This window comes from Peromyscus eremicus, chromosome 7 (genome assembly GCF_949786415.1).
Source record: "Peromyscus eremicus chromosome 7, PerEre_H2_v1, whole genome shotgun sequence".
NCBI classification, from domain to species: Eukaryota; Metazoa; Chordata; class Mammalia; order Rodentia; family Cricetidae; genus Peromyscus; species Peromyscus eremicus.
This window is the reverse complement of record NC_081422.1, coordinates 69,227,309-69,235,140: the sequence shown is the minus strand read 5'-3', so window position 1 is coordinate 69,235,140 and position 7,832 is coordinate 69,227,309.

The window sequence follows — 7,832 nt, the reverse complement described above, 5'->3', positions numbered from 1 at the left end:
GAGCCTCTTTCTCTAAGCCCCTCCCTATTACTTCCAGCATCTCTCTATATGTCCTGGATCCTCTAAAACCTCTATGGCTAAACTGGTCAGCTAGTAGCTAGCTCTGATTTGAGGTAAACTTTATTGGCAGTTTTGGGAGTATCAGAGTGCAATCAAAATATCCCACAACATATTTGTGATATAATATCTGGGTAAAAGCAGCTGAATAGAGGAAATATTTATTTCAGTTTATAGTTTCAGATCATCGTGGTGGGGACCAGCAGGAGAGAGGCGACTGGTCACATTGTATCCACAGTCAGGAAGCAAGGAGATATGAGCGCTCAGTTCACTTTGCTGTTTTGATGTAACACCCGGCACTAATCCAGTAAATGCTGCTACTCATATGTGGGGTGGGAGCTCAAAGATGTGCCCAGGGACCTGTATCCTAGGTGATTCCAGGTCCTGTCAAGTTCACAATCAGTATCAACAGTCACCAGTGCAAAGGTGTTTAATTTTGTTAAAGCTGAACTCTCCTAGCTTGGCTCCAGGTCCCATTCAGTCAAGCACTCATCGAGGGGTGTTTTCTTCATGCGATTATCATTCCTAATTTGTGAACGTCAATAAGTGAGGCTATTCTCTGTAGATGTATGTCACTGTCAAGATTCCCAGTAGTGTCCCGGAACTTTCCAAAGCCTGTTATGAATGTCATATCTGCCTTTACCTTTTAGTTTTAAACCCAGCTTTATGGGTTCTCTGCGTGGCCACTGCCTCAGGCAGCTGTGATATTAAACTCTTACTTTTCACTCTTCCCAACAAATGGCCCTAGGACATCATGGTGAGCTCTGAGTTGGGCCAAATAAATACAATTCCTATGAATGGAGATCTCTGGGGAATATCCAGAGAGGTCAGACAATGGCAGTTCACAGAGATCAGCACTTTGGGAGAGAGCAATAGCCTACTGCCCTTTTGCCATGGCTAGGAAATTGGTTTTCACTGACTGGGGAGCTATTGGTTCTTAAGGCTAATGGAGAGCTGGAGTGGCTCAGCCACACTAAAGCATCACAAAGTTGATGGTTGATCTAGTTGTCTTCATGTGTTCATGTATGTATATGGGTGCATATGCAAGTGTAACAGTCGTATGTGAAGTTCAGAAAATACCCTTGGGCATCATTCCTTAGGTGCTGTCTACCTTTTCTGAGACAGGGACTCTCACTGGCTTGAAATTCTCTGATTAGGTTGCCCAGGGAGCCAAGAGACCTCTTGTCTCTGCCTCCCCATTGCTGGGCTTTTGAACGCCTACCGCCATGCCCAGCATGGTAACACTCACTGCTCTGGGAATCAAACTAGGGTTCTTGTTTTTGCAAGACAAGGGCTTTGCTGACTGGGTACCTCTCAGCCCTTGGATATTCTTAAACATACATTACTCAGATCACAGCAGACCTGAGACTAATTTCCATCACGTGACTAAGTTGTTTGGGTTGTTTCTGCTAGTGTCCTTGTTGCTTTGATGGAGGACAGACCCTGGGGAGTGTCTCTGCCTTCCCTGGTATACCCAGGACCCCCTTCAGGCTGCAGGTCAGTGGAGACCAGCTTCAGAGAATAGAGGTTCTTTCAAGGCTCTGATACTTGTCCACGGCTGCCTTCCTCATGCCGAGTCTTCAAAGCTGCCAGGACAGAACACAAGTGTCTTCATGTGAGTGTGTAACCCAGCAGTGTGTTGGGGGAATGGATTCCATATATCCTTTCCTGAGTTCACTCCTTGAGAACATCACGGTTCTCTGTACGGTCTAGAGAGAGCTGTGTTGAGATTCTGACATCTTCTGGTCCATTCATTCTAGACGAAGCCTTGTTTATAAGTGTCAGATCCAAGCCATAGCAAAGCAAGGTGGGTGGCAGTTTTTTTGTAAAGAAGATCTCACTGGATGTCTGTCCGGACGACACAGATGGTGTGCTGACTCACTAAAGGGAGTTGTGGTGTGCACCTGTGTGCATGTGTTATAAAATGTGTTCAACATTAGCAGGTATTGAAATGAGGGTGGGATGCTGTGCTGGACAATCACAGAGAGGGAATGGGAAACCTCAGGCAGTCGAGGTACCTTAAGGATAGGCCGTGGGTGGCTGGCTGTTTTACAGGTGATGGAAGCGGAAAGGTGGGATAGTACTCCAGGCAGAAGGCTTCAAAGGCTGAGGCAGAGAGGGAAGAGAGAATAAACCTGGGGAGTAGCCCAAGCTGGCGAGAGCAGGAACAGGACCGTTCTTACAGTGTCTCTCGTGACTATGTCTTGATGTGCCCGGTATAGGGTTTAGATGGTGCAATGACTGGCATGACAATCAGAACAAAAATGAACAACACGAATCTACCCTAAGTACTTTGGACAGCCAAGGGTCTCTCTGACAGCTTATCACCAAGATACCAGGGTTTTGTTTGACTGGTGGTTGCTCCAAAACAAGGCTTCTTCTCTGTGGATCTGTGGAGTGGAAGCTAACCTTGAACTCATACCCATCCTCCTTCATCCTTCTTAGTCTAGGACCACAGAAGTGCCATACTGTGCTTTCCTTAAGATGCCAGCTCTCCCCTCCCCCATTTTTCAAGACAGAGTTTTTCTATGTAGCTCTGGCTATCCTGGAACTCACTCTGTAGACCAGGCTAGCCTCAAGCTCACACAGATTCACCTGTCTCTGCCTCCAGAGAGCTAGGATTAAAGGCATGTGCCACCACCACCTGGCTGAATACCAGTTCTTAACAGCTCTCTTTTCAGAGTGCTGGTTAAGAAAGGATACCATAGCCTATGACTAAAATCCTTAAGAAAGGATACCATAGCCTATGACTAAAATCCTTTGTCTTGGAGAGAGAACTTTTGGGGCCTAACTCTCTAAACAAAAATCTTTAAAGATGAAGCCAAATGCAAAATACTCCTGTCTCAGGTTTCCTTAAGGGTCTGGGTGACACCACAATCACTGTGTGTTTCTGAACTCATCAATTGGATTGAGATTAGAGGAAAGGGCTGAAGGTGGGGTGGCTCCTTAAGCACCCAGAAAGACAGAAGGGGGAGACCTTCCTCTCAGCACACAGTTGATGCCCTGCCTAGAGTAGACATAGGGATGAACTACCTTAGAAGGACTGTTCTCTGCAGCCAGAACTTACACTGGTTTCAGTGCTTTAAATAGGTGGTGAGATCACTCAGCAGGTGAAGGCATTTACTGCCAAGACTGATGACCTGAGTTCAATCCTTGGGACCCCCGTGATGGAAGGAGAGAACCAATTCCTGTAAGGTTTTGTCTTCTAACCTCCACAAGTACACTGTGAAACACACACACACACACACACACACACACACACACACATACAGTAATTTTTGTTTGTTTGTTTATTTATTTATTTATTTATTTATTTATTTATTTATTTATTTATTTATTTATTTTTACCCGAAACAGGGTGTCTCTGTATAGCCCCTGGCTGTCCTGTAACTTGCTCTGTAGACTAGGCTGGCCTCAAACTCACAGGGATCCACCTGCCTCTGCCTCTTGAATGCTGCACTTAAAGATGTGTGCCACCATCACCACCTGGCAAATATAATACTTTTTTAAAAAAAGAAAGATAGGAGACTGGGTAGTTTGAATGTAAATGGCCCCCATAATCCCAAAGGGAGTGGCAATACTAGGAAGTGTGGCCTTGTTGGAGGAAGTGTGTCACTGGGGGCGGGCTTTGAGGTCTCCTAGGCTCAAACTACTCCCAGAGTCACAGTCTACTTCCTGTTGTCTTCTGATCCAGATGGAACCAGCACCATGTCTGCCTGCACGCTGCCATGCTCCCTGCCATGATGCTAATGGACTGAACCTCTGAACTGCAAGCCGCCATCTCAATTAAATGTTTCCCTTTACAACAGTTGCCATGGTCATAGTGTCTCTTCACAGCAACAGAAGCCCTAACTAAGACAGAAGTTGGTACCAGGACTGGGGTATTGCTGTGGTAGGCCTGACCATGTTTTTGTTTGGAGGAATTTGGACTTTGGTACTTTGGGTTAGACAGAGACACACTGACCATTCCTGGAAGGTTTCTATTTTTCTTCTGACTTCTTTTGTTCAGACAGGGTCTCACTATGTAGCCCTGGCTGTGATCTAGAACTCACCATGCAGACCAGGTTGGCTTTGAACTCACAGAGATCTGCCTGTCTCTGGCTTCCCAAGTGCTGGGTTTAAGGGCATGAGCCATCACGCCTAAGAAAGCAATTCTGTTCTTATGTTTAAAATATGAAAAACTTGATTCTAAGAGGATGGCCCAGAGGGTGAAGGCAGCTGCTGCCAAGCCCAGTCGATGACTTTGAGTTCCATGCCTGGGATCCACACTGTGGAAGGAAAGAGCTGACCGCCCCCTGCCCCAAGTTGTCCTCTGGTCTCCAGTTGAATGGTTTGGTATGTGTGCATACACACAAAAGAAATTAATAGAAATGTCATCAAACAGTTCACATTGTGGCTATGCCAGGGATTGAGTGGGAATGAGAAGACGAACCAAATCTACTCTGATCAGGTAAACGAAGAGCCATTGAGGATTTACACACCAGAGGCTGTGCCAGAGTCTGCATGCTTCTAACTCTCATAACAACCCTGCTACACAGGCAGGTCTATTAGACAGAGAAGAAACTGAGACTCGGGGAATCATTCGCCCAAGCTCACATCCCTGAAGAGCACGAAATGGACTCAGTGGGCTATTGAAAAAAAAAAAAAAAAAGATGGAGCGGTGGGCGGGGATGGTTGTGGGAGGAGTTAAGAGGGGAGTAGGGTGTGAATATGATTGAAATGCATTGTACGGCCTTCTCAAAAATATTCAGAAAAATACATTTAAAGTTTTGTTTCCTTAATCTTTCTTTAAGCACGCTACCCTCTCACCTCCGCCCTTCCTCCAGAGGAAAATCCACGGACGGCTTCCTCAGCACCTCAGGTGGAATAAAACGAAAGCAGGCAAGGAGGGTCTAAATGTAAAGTGCTGGAAAATCCAACATTTTATTCACTACATTTCGTGACTACACAAATTCGGGAACATTGTAACACTGGGAGCATGATGACATCACCACTTGCTTTTTTTTTTTTTTTTTTCTTTTTCTTTAGCAAACACAGCAGATGATATTGCACGGCATAAAGAGAGAACAGTATTGAAGCTCAAAAAAAAAAATTAGAAGAAAAAGAAAAGGGAAGAAACCTTAATGCAGTACAAACCAGAAGAATGCCTAACACATGACACGTTTTGTCGCTACGCACGGAAAATACAGAAGCGTCAACAGAGAGAAAGACAGACGTATCAGCAAATGACTGTAACTGGGTACAATAACCATTTCATCTGACGTGTTGATGCGGTGTAGACACGACCACCATTTTCTAATTGACAAAGAGAAGGACACTAACGTTTATTTTTCTCTTATCAAAAATCTCCTAAGCCCCTCCTGGTTAGGTGTGTAGTTAATTAATTATGTATTTACTTTTTCTGTTGGTTTTTTTTTTTTTAATTCATTGCTAAGGAAGAACTCCCCCTGCCCTTGGAAGATTTTCTACTCTACTGATCTTTTATTTAACTTTTACCTGATGATTGTCTTAGGCACCCTCCTTATATAATAAACCATCAAGCTAACTTGAACAGGGAAACTGAGTCACACTCTTACAGTAGCTGAGGTCAAAAGTGTGCTGAAAATAGAAAAGGGGGGAAGGGACAAGTCTCAGTGAGTGACAGACAGATGGACAGCAAATGGGGGTGGGGTGGGGCGAGATATGACAACAGCTAGCAGAACAAGTGGAAGGCAGTGTTTTGAAGTTTATTAGTGTTCATTTTTAATTGTCAGTTGGTTCAGACGGCAATTCTAAAATGAGCCCACAATGATTATGTAATAAATGCAGAACATACTATATAAAAAAAAATCAACGCTAACATAGAAATAGAAGTGTGACGTGGTAAAGATAATTCTGCTTTGAGCTTCATTGCTGACCTCTCAAAGCCTTTCCTCAGCATCCTGACTCCCCACTGCCACCTGGGGCTCAGTGTTACCCTATTCATATACATAATCAGTATAAAAATGTTCCTCTTGACCAAAACCTGCACCCTCCCCTCTCCTTCCCCACCCCAAACACGCCTGCAAAAGAAAAGAAGGCTAAATGCCTGTGTTGAGGGGAATGTTGGGTACACCAGTGAGTCTATGCAACCTACGCCAGTAAAGCTGACTGTGGAGGTTGGCCCTGGTCCTCGAGGGTTCTGTGTGTGCTGATCAAGGACCAGACCTGCCTTGGCTAAGGGGCCTGGCCAAGGCTCATGTCTGTGAGATGGAGAGTGAGAAAACACAAATTCAAATTGCTCCGCGGTATACTCTCCCCCAAGGACCCTTGGAGTCCTTCCCGTTTGGGTAGGGTACACAGGAGAAGGTGAGGGTGGGGCAGCTGTGGGGATCAGGGGTGTGGTGCTCTTAACTGCATTTCCTAAATTAGGGTGAGCCTTAAGCCAAGTGAATTTGTTTTGCTTCTTGCATGGGCTGCAGGGGGTTGGCGGCCCCAGGCCCTTCTTTGTCTCAAAGCAGCCTGGCGGAGAGGCTGCCTTCCACCCCGAAGTGTAGAAACACGGGCCTTGAGAGGGTTTCCAGATTCAAGTTAGCTTGTCTCTTCAGGTTTTTATACTTTGACTTCTTATACCCATGCTTGGATAGTTAAAAACAGACAAACCAAAGCAGGGGTGAAACAAAGTATCCCACAAACACAGGTGCCGCAAGGCATTGGGAAAGAAAGGTCTTAAGCTCTTTGAAATTTCAGGTCTTACCTGCAAAGAAATTTTTTTTTGCTAAAATAATAATAATAAATTAAAGGGAAACCACAGGTAATGCCTTCCATCTTTCTACCGTGGTACACTCATTTGGCATGGACAAGTTTTTGAGAGGGAGCTGGCAGTGTTCAGAGCACATGGCGGCTGTGCTCACCAAGAATAAACTAAAGGTAACACTCTGAAGTCAAGAGAGGCTCTTTCTTCAGCTTAGCGTCAAGGACAAAAGAGATTGTAACAGAAGGGTTTGGCCATTTCATTGTACTATATACACTGTAAAAAGTACACAGTCATAAATTAACGAAGTGATTAAATAAGTTCATATAAAATGTAATTAAATTAAAACAAATCACAGCACATTATAGAGAAAAATAGGAACCAGTTTCACAAAAAAGATTATATATATATATATAATTTTTTTTTTTTTACCCTGTGGAAACAAATTTTCTACAAAACACAAACTTTCTTAAGTAATGATCGAAACGAAAATCATTTCTTATTCCATTCTTGCATTTTTTACACAACCCTTAACTTTTAACCCACTGGGGGAACATTCCCAAAAATTGACTCTTCCTTGAGCAACTGAGCAGTTCAGCCAAGAAAATAAACCCCAAACCAAAGTGGGGGGTGGGGTGGGGGGGGGGAGGGAGGGAACACCCAAACACACAGCTACAAAATAAATAAGAATTATAAAGGTTTTTTTTTTCTTTAAAGTAACCTTAACAATTAACAAACTAGTAAGTTCTGCCTTATCACATAGAGTCTCTATACAACATAACCCTAAAGCTTTATTACTATGAGGTATTTGGAGGAATTGGTAAAGGTGACGCACGGCCTGCCTGGGGATGGGACTCCGTCAAGGAGTTGGGGAGGGCCTCAGGGAGGAGCAAGAGGAGGAGCTTTGGTTTATCAGCAAGAATTGGGGGTGGGGGAAGTCATCCTTTGGTATCAAAGAAAGTTTCATTGCATGGTTGCGCAGAAAAAGCACCACGGTGAATAATTATTCCTTTTTTTTTTTTTTTCTTCATTAGTGGCCTTTCTAAGAGGCTGAGGTATTCAA